Source organism: Siphateles boraxobius, unplaced genomic scaffold (genome assembly GCF_051911475.1).
Source record: "Siphateles boraxobius isolate OS27281-9 unplaced genomic scaffold, OSU_SipBor_1 1, whole genome shotgun sequence".
Lineage (NCBI taxonomy): Eukaryota > Metazoa > Chordata > Actinopteri > Cypriniformes > Leuciscidae > Siphateles > Siphateles boraxobius.
This window is the reverse complement of record NW_027508699.1, coordinates 5,016,980-5,030,686: the sequence shown is the minus strand read 5'-3', so window position 1 is coordinate 5,030,686 and position 13,707 is coordinate 5,016,980. Positions and strand designations below refer to the sequence as shown.

Genomic DNA, 13,707 nt, shown 5'->3' with positions numbered 1-13,707 from the left:
AGGTGTGTAGGACAAATTCACTCCTACAAACAGTGCATCCATGCATGTTCATGGATTTGTACTAGTGTTTTTCTAGACCAGACATGCTCAAACAAGCATCTGTAAATGATCAGAATTGCTGCAGTTATGAGCATGTACACAGGAGTGATTTACCAGTCATTTTCATTTTGAGCCACCACTTAAAATTATTATGTTTCTGTGCTTCTATGTCACATACAGGCAAACACAAGTAACATTTCTTATAGCAACCCTTTAATTAACTGTTTTGTGGTTTAAAAAATAATAAAATTTTCATGTCCATTTAAAGCTATCATGATGGTATACGCTTACAGAGATGTTTCACATTTCATTAATTTGGCAGATGCTGATATCCAAAACAACTTACATTGCTTACATTCAATTTATTTCACATTTTTAAGCTTTGATTGGTCACACTTTATATTAGGTGTCTATACTGTGATAAGTACAATATACGTATTGTGTTCATATTATATTGCAAAAAGCTTTTGCTGCTATTGCGGCGGGATAAGGGTACGGTTAGGCACAGGTTTGGTGGTATGGTTAGGTTTAAGGTGTAAGGATTGGGTCAATAGCGTAATTATAGATCTAATCACAGAAATGTATTACATATGTAATTACATGCAGGCATTTTTTTTTTAAATATAAGTACAATGTAAAAACGTACTATGTACACAATACAGTAAGTACATTGTGTCAAATGATTCATTCAAATGTTAGTACATAGTTAAATACAATTAATGTAAAGTGGCACCCTTTGATTTAACTGAATTTGTGAGGAAAAACACCAATTAACCCATGTGATGTATTGCAAAGAAACCAACACCTCAGCATGACTAATCCTTCATTTTACAATGATGTAGTATAAGAATCTGTTTACTTACAACATATACACTCACTTAGTGTGAAGTTCAATCCAACGCCCCCCTCCCTCCCCCCTCTCCCTCCCTCCATAAGTACAGACCCTACAACAGAATGAATCAGCACTATCTTCCTGCCATCTTGCTTTAACCTATCCAACCCTTGTGAATACCAGCAGTAAGTAAAAAAATGACAGTTAGTCTGGGACTGGGTTGTGGGGTTCTTCTCATAAAATGTATTCCTTTACTCTCTGTGTGTATTTAAATTCCATCTTTTACATACTGCTCAGAGAAACAGGGGTGGGGATCCAAATGCATCTTTATTTGAGGCTAATCCAAAATACAGGTAAGGGTCAGAATCACGGGGGCAAACAATCAGAAGGATGAAAACAGGGTAAATGGGAAAATCCAAGAAACCAGGCACTGAATTCAAAACCATAAACACAGAAAACTAAAGACAGCATGCTCAGAATTGCAGTGTAGCACTAAGACTTTACAATGAGAGACTGAACAAACCAGGCTTATACTGTATATGATGAGTAAACAAGGTAATGAATATTAGCTGAATGCAATCACACATGATGAATCCAGGCAAAGGATTATGGGAAATGCAGTTCTTGATAGATTGACAATGGTCCAGTAAGGAGTGCCCTCTAGTGGATATCAATTGCACTCCGGCTGGTGATCATGACACCAACCATTTAACATTAACGCATCAAGTCAGACTCCCCTGCCAACTTTTTCGGGGCCCTGTGGTATTTTCAGGAGTTTTTGGCATCATTGGTGGTTTGGGATGTGGAGGCTGACACTGCATCTGTGGAGCAGGGCTGTCTCAGATCTCGCACCTCAGACAACTACAGAGACACCCTCTAGTGTTTATTTTCTTTGAATCATCTGAGGGCACCATCCCACCCTAACATAAACAAGAGGCTTTAAACCACACATTTAAAGTCAATGTGAAATCGAATCCTTATTTACTCTCTCATCTTCAGAAAGTGGGTCTTATTGCTCTTATTGTGAGAGATTTATTGGTGCACGAGTAATCTTTAATCAAAATATAACAACTTGATCTGGCACTAAAATTACTTTGTTTTTTGGCTGATGTCACCAAGCTCTCTTGTTTTTCAACTCCTCCACCTCCAACCCCCTGTCACACAGAGACCACTTTTTATGATCAATTCCAGATGGATAAATTCAAGTTTCGCCCTACATGTTTTTTCCTCATTGAATATCCGGTTTCACTTAGAAACACGTCACATTACAGAAGTGAAATGGTTGATTCTTTCAGTGGTCCAACATGTCAACTTCTGGTTGGTCAGGAAACAGCAATTCTATTTGATGTCCCTAGTGGCTAAGAAAATTCACATTTAAAGTCAACAGAATTCACAACCTATTTTACTTTCATTGTATGCATTTATTAGAAATACACACATGTACCACTATGGTTATAGGTCAATATTACACTTTAATTAGTATATGTTCATACTCATACGCATTATAACAGTGATGCTTAAATCGACTTTTGATTGATTTTAGTGTTTTATTTAAAATAGTTTGAATTTTATCATTGTCTTATTTGTAATAGCCAGAATGTGTGTAAAAAAAACATTTAAAAAAAAACTTGCAAATTGTATCTAAAAATGATTGTATCATAGAGAGTGAGTGTACCATAATAGAGTGATTGGAGCGGAACATTTGAAAAATTAGAGATTGGTGACAAAAGCCAAAAGGAAAATTCATTAAAGGTGGAGCAAGTTATTACATTTTGCTCAAAGAGTATAAATATATTGTCAGGAAATACCCACTAGGCAGATGGCAGTGAATCCACACTGTAAAAAATGATTGGGACGTTAGCGGTAAAAGACTGTAAAAATGCTTTGGATGATGATGGGGAGAGCAGAGCACACACCTCAGCGGAAGGCTGGCAAAACAGCTCAGTACTGAAGGTAGATATCCACAGAACAAACAGGGAGACACAAGGAGAAGACACAAGGAATAGTTTCAGAGAAAGCATCACAGCGGTCGCTGGGATCAGCAGAGAGCAGATATGAGAGTATTTCCTTGTTCAAGGCCAGACAAATGCTGAGGCTAAGGTGCTTTTATGAGGAGCTGATGAGGTGAGTAATTGGTGGCAGGAGCGGTTGATGGGAAATGTAGTGCTGGAGACTGGGCTGGTCACTGGAGATTGTGACATATATTGGTTACACTTTATTTGAAGGTGTACTTGTTACAATGTCATTATACATCTAAGTACTGAGGCATATTAATAAACTGCATGTACCTACTATAGGATTAGGGCAGGATTTGGTTTAGGGTTATTTGCATGTATGCATAATTTATAGTTATTACTTACTACATGTAACATGCAACAAGGACACTGTGAAATAAAGTGTTACCAATATTTTCTTTAGAATAAGGTGAACCTATTACATATATTAGCAAAGCAAATGGGCTCGATATGATTTAATACAGACTTTAAGGGCAGTTTGTGAGAGAATTTGCCATGTTTTAAATAAAAATCTGTCCTGTAGTATTATTTGATGATTCCTATGACAATACCAATGCTACCCCCAAATATATTTTCCTATATGATTTATAGATCATAGCTAGCATAATGTATGTCCAGGGAAACGGTTGGTGAAAGACAACAGGCTTGTAAAGAGAATGTAAAGAATTTTTTTAAGCATCATTTGCTCAACTGATAGAGCAGGTCCAGAGGAATGTGTAAGCAGAATATGGCTTGCATAGAAACACTACACTGTTTGTACAGTGTGCATTAGTGGACTTTATTGGATAAAAGCATTAGTACATTACTGTGTTGATCTAAATGTATCTATCATGGTGGGAGGACCCAGTCTGTTAGTGTTCTAAATATTAGTTAGCTACTGTTAATGTGCATTTCTTCTCTACTTATTGTGAAATTCTTCTGATAATATGTAATGACATGTCAGAGCATGTCCATCTCCTAAAGGCTTTCTCTGTAGACTACATGTCCTCACAATACTCACAGTTTTTTAAGTTAAACATCATAAAGGAAAAAGATTCCTGGGCCTGAGATTCAATTGCTGGTGACCCTGAGGGAAACACAATATCATAACAATCAAGCCCAAAATCACAAAAAAAAAAGCTTATTGCTTGTGTAAAAGCCTTAAAAGCAACAAACTGAAGAGAAGTTTATTAGGTGTCAGTGTAAATCTATCTGAAAATATGTGCAATAGTGTGCAATGAGTGAAGAATTGAGCAGTTTTGAGTGAACATACACAACCAAGGTTTTTTGGGTTTGCCTACTTTGTCCTGCAGTTAACCTTATAGAACATGAGTCATAGAGCTTTGTCTTGGTCTGTCAAGCCTGATAGCTGATGAAAGCTTTCTAAGGTCATCAAATAAGGCACTACCTTTAGCACAAAATCCCTTTCCTTCCCCTCACTGTCTCTTCAGACTCTGGGACTGACAAAGTGACAATAGTGGACAAGCATTTCCAGGGAAGAGCCCAGTTTTCAAAGGCCGGGGTCAGATAAGTAGGTCAACCAGGGGAGGAATGAGGTGTCCACCCCACTGATTTCAGCTCTGTAATGATTGGATGGAATATCGTTGACGCAGATGGACATGGCTGTAATGATGCTGATGTAAAGAGTAACTATAAACATTCAGATGCCGAGTTTCATCTTCTATTTCAAAATGTGGAGGCAATGAATAAACAGCGATAAATACTTGCTGCAAGATATAGACTTAAAAATGGAGCGTATCTTGTGGTAATGTACCCAAAGCCTCGGATAATGACTTCAAAATTTATAACAAATCCAAATGAATTATAGAAAAGGTATTTGTTAGATGCAGTCACAACTTGTTCTTGCTGGATAACAGGTGAGCAGCGAGCAAGCTGACAGCACTAGATTTTAGACAAACAATTACTAAAGCGCAATTGACCATACGACAGATAAATCAGTGACAGCCCAAATATTCAATCAAATTGCTGTGCTGAGTATTACTTGTTGCAATCAGCCATTTTGTCATTCTGACACATACAAACTTCCTTTTTGGGCAATTCAATTTAACTATGGTAAGATGTGTTGTTATGGCACATGTAATTTGAATACTAGGTCCAGAGGCTATTTGACTCTTATGCACTTTTCTAGGACTTTTTGAGCCCAAATGAAGTTGGCTGAAATTAATTTTAAAAAATAGGTTCCTTCATCTAAATGGCATGGGATTTGATGTTCTGGTTAACACTTGCTATCTCTACAAACAAACCAATTTATTAGAAAAAAAGTGTAAAAAAGTCCCTCTCTGTCATGGTTCTGCCTTGTCAGTCTTGTCTCTGTTCAATGTTTCTTTGTTTGTCTTGTGCCTGAGCACATGGCTTTGTCTTTGTTTGTGTTGGTCATTTGCTTGTACCACCTCCTTGTTTCCCTTTACCCTGGCCCCTTGTCTAGCCCTTGTCTGGTCCTTGTTTCACTAATTGTGCTCACCTGATCCTCATGTGCTCTGGTCCCTTTATATTGTGCTCCTTTCCCTCATGTCTCTGCTGGTTTGTTGCATGTGTATGTAGTGGATGAGATTCTTTTCTTGCTTTTAGACCGTGTTTCCTGCCAGTTCTAGTTTTTGCATTTTATTCTTTTGAATTTGCTTTAGTCTAGTTCCAGTCTTTTGCTCTAGGTTTCTCAAGCCTTATTTTTTGGTTTCTATTTTTGATTTGGCCTTTCTTTGTTTGTTGCTTCAGTTATTTATTTCTAGTAGGTTATGATTTTTATTATTTTCTATTTTTAGTTACATTCATTTATTTAATTTCTGTAGTCGCTGTGTTGAGTAAGTTTTATTTCTGTTTTGCTTTTTCTTGTGTCTGTTCCTGTCCTTCATCCAGGTTGCTGCTTTCAAGACCTGTGACTGATACAGCTTCGGTTGCAGCTCATAGTTTCCAGCCTCTGGTTCCTCAAGCTACTGCCTGATCTCCGGTCATTTATCTGCTTCTCCATCTCCTCGATTCTCCAGCATAGTCGGATCTCTTCTGTATTCCCTTTCTGTTGACTGTCCTGTCCTACTGTTTGGATCATCCTCACTCTTAACCATCCCTATTGTGTCTTGTCAATAAACTTCCATCCCTTGGTCATTCTGCATCTGGGTCGTCTTTCTCCATAAGACTGCTGTGACAACTTGACACCTCTCAAGATGTTCGAGGTCTCTTGAGCCCCCACATTGAAATGAAATATGGGGAGATGTATATACAAATATTTGTCAAATAAAAAAAATTAAATGAGCCACAACACAAATACACAGAAGTGAAGTGGTAACCCTAGTTCAACATCCTGGGTGTATTCTCAACACGAATAGCAGGATGGATGTTATCTCAATTTTAAGTGTTGGATCAGACTTCCTTATGACATTGACCCTTGACAGTTTTGCACTTCCATGATTCTGTAATGTTTTCTCCAAAATAAAGACTACAAATAAAGCCAGTCTGTGTGGACAGTTTTCATTAAGACTATATGCAATTTAGGCGATTACGTGGAGTTTTTAGTAGTATGCTTAATCTTCAGAAAAACTTTGCCTTTGTTTATGTTGGCCATGTGCTCCCCTTGTTCTGCCTCTATGTTTCCCTTTACCACACCCCCTTGTTTAGTCTTTCTCTCATACTCATTTTGCTAATTGTTCCCACCTGTTCATTGTGTTACATGATCCCCCGCACCCCCCCCCCCCCCTCCCCCCTTCGGAAGCTTCGGAAGCTTCGGAAGTCTGTGACATACAAGAGTGGAATCAATCTGGTATCAATTAATTTCTATCTAATCTGATCTAATCTCATCTAAATTAATTTGTGCCAATGAGACCACAACTCGTGTCATGTGTAGCCTGGTCAACGGATTCACTATGGGCCTGTTTACACCTGGTCACTTCATGCGTTTTTACTGGTTAGATCGCTATCTGATTTATCAACACTAGGCTAGATTGGCTAGGGCTAGATGTTTTTTCGAAGTGGGGCCTGACCTTAGTTTGTAACTTCACTATTTTCTCATCTTCTACTGTTTATTAGGTGTTTCAGCATAACCAGCCTTGTACAAAATAAGCTTTTGCTTTCTGAATCTTGCGCAATGATTAAATATAAAAAAAAAAAAAACATTTTAGTCTATAAGACAGTACACAATGGTCAAATTTTTTTTGATGAACATAGATTGAGTACCCGTCCTTGAAAAGTGGTGGGCATGCTTAACCACTGTCGTAAGATAAAAGGTGTGTTCGACATCGGCTGTGGCTGGATGTAACCGATCAGCGAGAGTTGCTGCCCGCAGGCATGAAGGTGCTGAAACCGGAGACATGAAGTCGGACACTTTCTGCTTCCTGTAGTGACGCTAGCGCTGTGTTTGCATACTTTACCACAGCTGAAGTGAAATAAATGCAATATTTGTAAAATACACAGACGTTTCAGATACGTTTCCATTCAATACCCATATAGCCTACTGCTTAATACACCGCCTGTTTGTACAAGAATAAAGTTCAACATAACATAAGCCTACCATTTAAATAGTAAATGTAGTGGGTAATAGTAAATGTACATTTAAATGCAATAGTAAGTGTACATTTAAATTTAAATGTAGTGGGGTCTATGTTTTATTTTGATAAACGTGAAACAATATAACATTGCGACTACATGAAAAGAGATTTTACTGTTATAAAAAAACAGATTTGTGACCATAAGTGGAACTGAAGGTGTGGGAATAAACACGAAACGCACATGATTGTTGTCACGCGGTGAATCTGGCCAATCGTGAAACAGCTGTGTCGTCATCGGAGCTCTTGCAAAACTGGGCTGGCTGAGTCCTGCGGCTGCTCTCGAATTGCTCTCGTGGTACTTTCTAACCGGCATGCACTGCTTCAAGTCAGCCTGCACAGCACTGCATGAAGTCGAACAGGCCTAAATTGTTACGTCCCTTTTCATCAGTTTCTGTGTTTTCTTCTGTTGTGGGAGGTGTTTGTATGTATTCTGTCCAGGAAGAAGACCGGGTTGGTTCCAGCAGTGTGATTGGTGCCACTCCCTGCTTGGTCAGCTGACTCTGACATTTGTACAAGCCTCTTTCGTCACTTCTTTCATTAGCCTTGTGCTCACTCGCCTTGTCTGACTTTGCTAGTTAGTTTCAGAGTGCATTAGTAAGACTGTTGAGAGTGTTTCTTTATTTTTGGTTTCCTGTGAACGTCATATTTGTGATCTTGACTACCACCTGTTTATCAACCTTGATTCCAGATTACCCCTGTAAAGATTTGTTAGCTCTTATACTTGTATATAATTGTATATAGTAAGTTGGGAGGTAGGCAGAAAGATGCCACTTTTTGTTTTAACTTTATTGCTATGTTTTTGATATGGTTCTGTTCTGTCTCTGTCATGATTTGATATGGTTTCCTAGGGTATATTTACACAACATAATTTTCTAGTGAAAATGGAAAACTTTTTATGCATTTTAGCTGTTATTTACATCACAACGTTTTTTTGGGCCTGAGAAAAGCAAGTTTTTTAAAACGGGTTTCAAAGTGCAAGGTTTTGAAAACTAGGGGTGCGCCGATCCGATACTCAGTATCGGTATTGCTCCGATACTAGCAATATTTGCCGGATCGGGTATTGCCAGACGAGACCATCCAAATCCGATCCGATATTGTAGCCTACGAATGTTATTGTTATACAACACAAAAGGCACAAACACATTATAAAGCACTATAATGTTTCCGTGTACTATATTCCAAGTTTTCTGAAGCCATTACATATAGTTTAATGTGAGGTAGAGATTTATATCGTTAAATTAATCTTCACCTAAGTGCTTCCCTCCGCTGCGGCTGTCAGTCATTCTCAGCACTCAAACAGCGCGTCGCGCTCGGGTACAACAGTCAACACGATGAAACTCTCTCCAAGATGAGTCAATGTTCCTATTATTATACTGTAGATCTGTAGATAAAGGTCTATGGTTTGCATAAAAGGACTTTAACCTGCTGGAGTTTCACATGTTACTTTCTACCGGGTGTCTGTTAGATCACAATACAACTGATCAGTGATCACAACACTGGAGTAGAGAGCGATATAATTGCTCTTCACGCGCACATTAACTGAAATTTAAAACTGTTAAAAGGCTCAAACTAATGAATAAATAAATATATGTATAATATATGTATATCTTACTTTTGTGCTTTGAACTTTTCAATGCGAAGCGCTGCGCGCCGTGACTCCTTGTTGCTTCGAGCGCATCATTCTGCGCACGGGATGCGCATATTGATAGCCTTAGTTGTTCTGTCCAATCTATCATATGTTGCTGCTTCATTAAAAAGTTGCGCTTAAAATTTAAAAATAAATGTCTTTTAATTATATAGTACATATTTTGTCTGTATTGTTTTACAAAGGAAAATAAAGTTTAAGTCAAGCTTTGATGCCTTTAACAAAAGAATAATCACAGTCTCTTCCCCACTGTGAGGCATACAGATACAGTGTATTAGGTAATTTGGCACTGTTTTTTTAATTATTATTTTAGTATTGAATCGGATCGGTGTCGGCCAATACTGAGTCCCAGGTATCGGAATCGGTATCGGAGGCAAAAAAGGTGGATCGTGCCACCCCTATTGAAAACGATCCCTGTACCATCTCTATGTATACAACAAAAACGTGAATTTGTGAAAATGGTGATGTCATGCGCATGCGTATTACATGTTTGCGGGTTGTTGCTTGACAAAGTGACATCACCAACTACTGACCTGGCATGCTGTATTATGCTTATTAAGAGATTTCACATAATTGTGTTCCGTTTTGACAATGTTGTAATCTGTTTTTAGTACATCACTGTCGTATAAACATACCCTTAGGGTACGTTTACACGACAATGATGAAAAAAAACAGAAAAGTTTTTTCTTGTACAGATGACAATGTCATCAAAACGATCCCCATTCACACAGATCCGCGAAAACTACTAATAACGCTGTGTTGTGCATGCTAGACAAGTAGTTGGCGATGTCACTTTATAAAGAAAGACTATGCGCCTGCGCACACACGTATTATTAAGTTGGCTTGGAAAAGCCAACTTACTGATATTGTATTTAAACTTCTTCTTCTTCTTCTTCTTCTTCTTCTTACCCAAAATTTTCTGACTCTAACTCGTCCTAGAGCTTTAACTCTACAAACTCCAAACTCGGGTCAGACCTTCAGACTGTTCTGACTCGAGTTGCTATATCTTTTCAAACTGATTTGACTTTCAGATTTCTTAAAAATTAATATTAAAAATCATGAAAATCCCATTGACTTTCATTGCAACAGTTCAAATTGAGCCAAGACTACAGTGGCCCAGTAGTGCAGAAAAAATAAACTCAAATCTAAACTCCCTGAAACCCTAGACTCAATTAAACTACCATTCTATATGTACTATCTATCTTTCTAACTAATCTTTGTTTCTTTCTGACTAATCTTTTTTCTTTCTTTCCGAATAATCTTTCTTTCTTTCTAACTAATCTTTTTTTCTTTCTAACTAATCTTTCTTTCTAACTAATCTTTCTTTCTTTCTAACTAGTCTTTCTTTCTACCTAATCTTTCTACCTCGTCTTTCTTTCATTCTACCTAATCTATCTTTCTTTCTAACTAATCTTTCTTTCTAACTAATCTATCTTTCTTTCTAACTAATCTTTCTTTCTAACTGATCTATCTTTCTTTCTAACTAATCTATCATTCTTTCAAGCTAATCTATCTTTCTTTGTTTATTCTTTCTTTCTTTCTTTCTAACTAATCTTTCTTTCTTTCTAACTAATCTTTCTTTCTTTATTTTTTCTTTCTTTCTTTCTAACTAATATTTCTTTCTTTCTAACTAATATTTCTTTCTACCTAATTTTCTTTATTTTTTCTAACTGATCTTTCTTTCTTTCTAACTAATATATCTTCCTTTCTAACTAATCTTTCTTTCTAATATATCTTTCTTTCTAACTAATCTATCTTTCTTTCTAAGTAATCTATCGTTCTTTCAAGCTAATCTATCTTTCTTTGTTTATTCTTTCTTTCTTTCTTTCTTTCTAACTAATCTTTCTCTCTTTCTTTCTTTCTAACTAATCTTTCTTTCTTTATTTTTTCTTTCTTTCTTTCTAACTAATATTTCTTCTAACTAATCTTTCTTTCTACCTAATTTTCTTTCTTTTTTCTAACTGATCTTTCTTTATTTCTTTCTACCTAATCTTTCTTTCTTTCTGACCTATCTATCTTTCTTTCTTTCTAACTAATCTTTCTTTCTTTCTAACTAATCTTTAATTCTTTCTAACTAATCTTTCTTTCTTTCTAACTAATCTTTCTTTCTAATAAATCTTTTTTTCTTTTTAACTAATCTTTATTTCTTTCTAACTAATCTTTCTAACTAATCTATATTTCTTTCTAACTAATCTATCTTTCTTTCTAACTAGTATATCTTTGTTTTTTTCTAACTATTTGTTCTTTCTTTCTAACTAATCTATCTTTATTTCTTTCTAACTAATCTATCTTTATTTCTTTCTAACTAATCTATCTTTATTTCTTTCTAACTAATCTATCTTTCTTTCTAACTAATCTATCTTTCTTTTTTTCTAACTAATATATCTTTCTGTCTTTCTAACTAATCTTTCTTTCTTTCTTTCTAACTAATCTATCTTTCTTTCTAACTAATCTATCTTTCTTTCTTTTTTAACTAATCTATCTTTCTTTCTTTCTATCTAAACGTTTTCTTTTTTTCTAACTAAACTTTCTTTCTATTTTCTAACTAAACTTTCTTTCTTTTTCTAACTAATCTTTCTCTTTATTTTTTTCTAACTAATCTTTCTTTATTTTTTCTTTCTTTATTTCTTTATTTTTTTCTTTCTTTCTTTCTTTCTATCTTTCTTTCTAACTAATCTTTCTTTCTAACTGATCTCTTTCTTCTAACTGATCTCTTTCTTTCTAACTAATCTTTCTTTCTTTCTAACTAATGTTCCCTTTCAGTCGATAATGTTGGACGTAGTCGACGTCGACTGAAATGGGATCACGCCAGGGAGCCTATTGTCTTCGAGTATTATTGAACGAGCCAATACACATTGGCGTGCGAGATCTGCATCTCACACTCCGCCCCGCAGCACGGGTATAAATACGGAAGTGGATGCACGCACCATTTGCCTCTCGCTTCGGAGCCGAGCTTCATGTCTGGATCTGAAGAGTGTTGTTGTACAACGAGCGAGTGTGTCGGCGCTTCTTTGGGAAGTCTCTCCTGGTGTCGGTGTTTGCAGCGGGAGTGCAGCGGTGATCGCGAGCTTCAAGCTCTCAACTGCTGTTCTCACAGCAACCAAGTTTCTGTTTGTGTTTGTTTGTCTGACGGTCGGTTGAGGGCGAGAAAGTGAGTGCTTCACTAACACAGGGTGCACCATTCCTGTGTTAGTGTTGCCGCGGTCATTCCCCTGTGTGCTCCGGCACTGGTGAGAGTTTTTCACTTCCTAAAAGAGCAACACGGGTGCGTTTGCGTCTTTTTCAAGATGTCATTCCGCCCGTGCGTTTCTGGGTGCGGTCGTTCCCTGTCTCTCTCTGATGGTCACAATTGTTGTATCACATGTTTGGGCTTACAGCATGCTGAGGCAGCTTTTGTGGACAACTCATGTTTTCACTGTGGGAACATGACTGTCGCAGTGTTGAGGGCAAGACTCGCCTTCGTTCGCGGAGTGCGAGTCCCCATTACCACGCCCCACCCTGCACGGGTGCTGTGTGGGATGGGTGACCGGAGGGTAGTGTTGGATGTCCCGCCCGGTAACCATTCCCTGTGGGCTCCTCACCCCTCCCTTCCACTGCTGCCATTGGAGCCTCCGGTGTTGTCCGCTGGTCCATCTGTAATGGGTCGGCCAGCGGTTTCACTCGAGGCTCCCCTGGAGGACAGGACGTCGATTGCAGCATCGGAGGGTGAGCTGACTTCTGGAGATGACGACTCGGCTGCGTTGTCTCCCTCTGGGAGTACAATGTTGCCGGAGCTGGATCCAGCATTGTCAGCTATGCTGAAACGGGCCGCCGAGGCTGTCGGGCTCGAGTGGAACCCTCCACCGTGTCCTGCTCAGTCTCGGTTTGATGATTGGTATCTCGGGGCGGGCCGTGCTGGTTCTCAGCCCGCCGCCCCAGTGCCCTTCTTTCCCGAAGTGCATGAAGAGCTTACTTGGTCGTGGACGGCACCTTTTACTGCTGAAAACGACTTAAGTAGTTCTTCCTCCCTCACTACCCTTGTCGGAGGAGCGGTGAAGGGTTATGAGGCTATCCCTCCAGTGGAGCGGTCTGTTGCGACTCACCTATGTCGAACGGCCGCTGCATCCTGGATGGGGGATCCTTGTTTCCCCTCGCGGGCCTGTGAGTTCGCGTTAGGATTGGCGGTCAGAGCTTACAGAGCTTGCGGGCAAGCCGCTTCCTCTTTGCATGCCTTGGCGTTGTTGCAGGTCTACCAGGCCAAGACACTTAGGGACATGCACGAGGGTAGTTTAGACCGGGCGCTCATGAGTGAGCTCTGCACTGCCGTTGACCTCGCCCTCCGGGCAACGAGTGTCGCGGCATGTGCGGTCGGTCTAGCGATGTCCACCTTGGTGGTCCAAGAACGCCATCGTTGGCTCAGCCTGGTTGAGATGGCGGATGCGGACAAGGTTCGCTTCCTGGACTCCCCAATTTCCCAGGTTGGGTTGTTCGGCGACGTGGCGGAGAGCTGCGCCCAACAGTTCTCTGCCACCCAGGTTCGGACGGAGGCTCCCCGACACACCCTATCCCGGCGGCCCGCTGTTGCCTCCACCCTGCCGCCGGTGATAGTCCCTCCGCCCTTTCGCCGCCGAGGGCGTCCCCCTGCCGCTGCCTCCGGTTCCG

At 39.1% G+C, this 13,707-nt stretch overlaps 1 long non-coding RNA gene across 2 annotated transcripts; it reads right to left on the bottom strand.

Annotated features, from left to right (window-relative positions):
- Positions 1-10,367: 10,367 nt before the first annotated feature.
- On the bottom strand, positions 10,368-11,068 carry LOC143703020 (uncharacterized). 2 transcript variants are annotated; one of them, XR_013191468.1, is made up of 2 exons: positions 10,677-11,068; positions 10,368-10,614 (listed from the first exon to the last, which is right to left on the bottom strand). It is a non-coding gene; the product is annotated as an uncharacterized LOC143703020 (long non-coding RNA). The 2 variants fall into 2 exon arrangements; XR_013191023.1 differs by having other exon boundaries at positions 10,368-10,610.
- Positions 11,069-13,707: the final 2,639 nt, after the last annotated feature.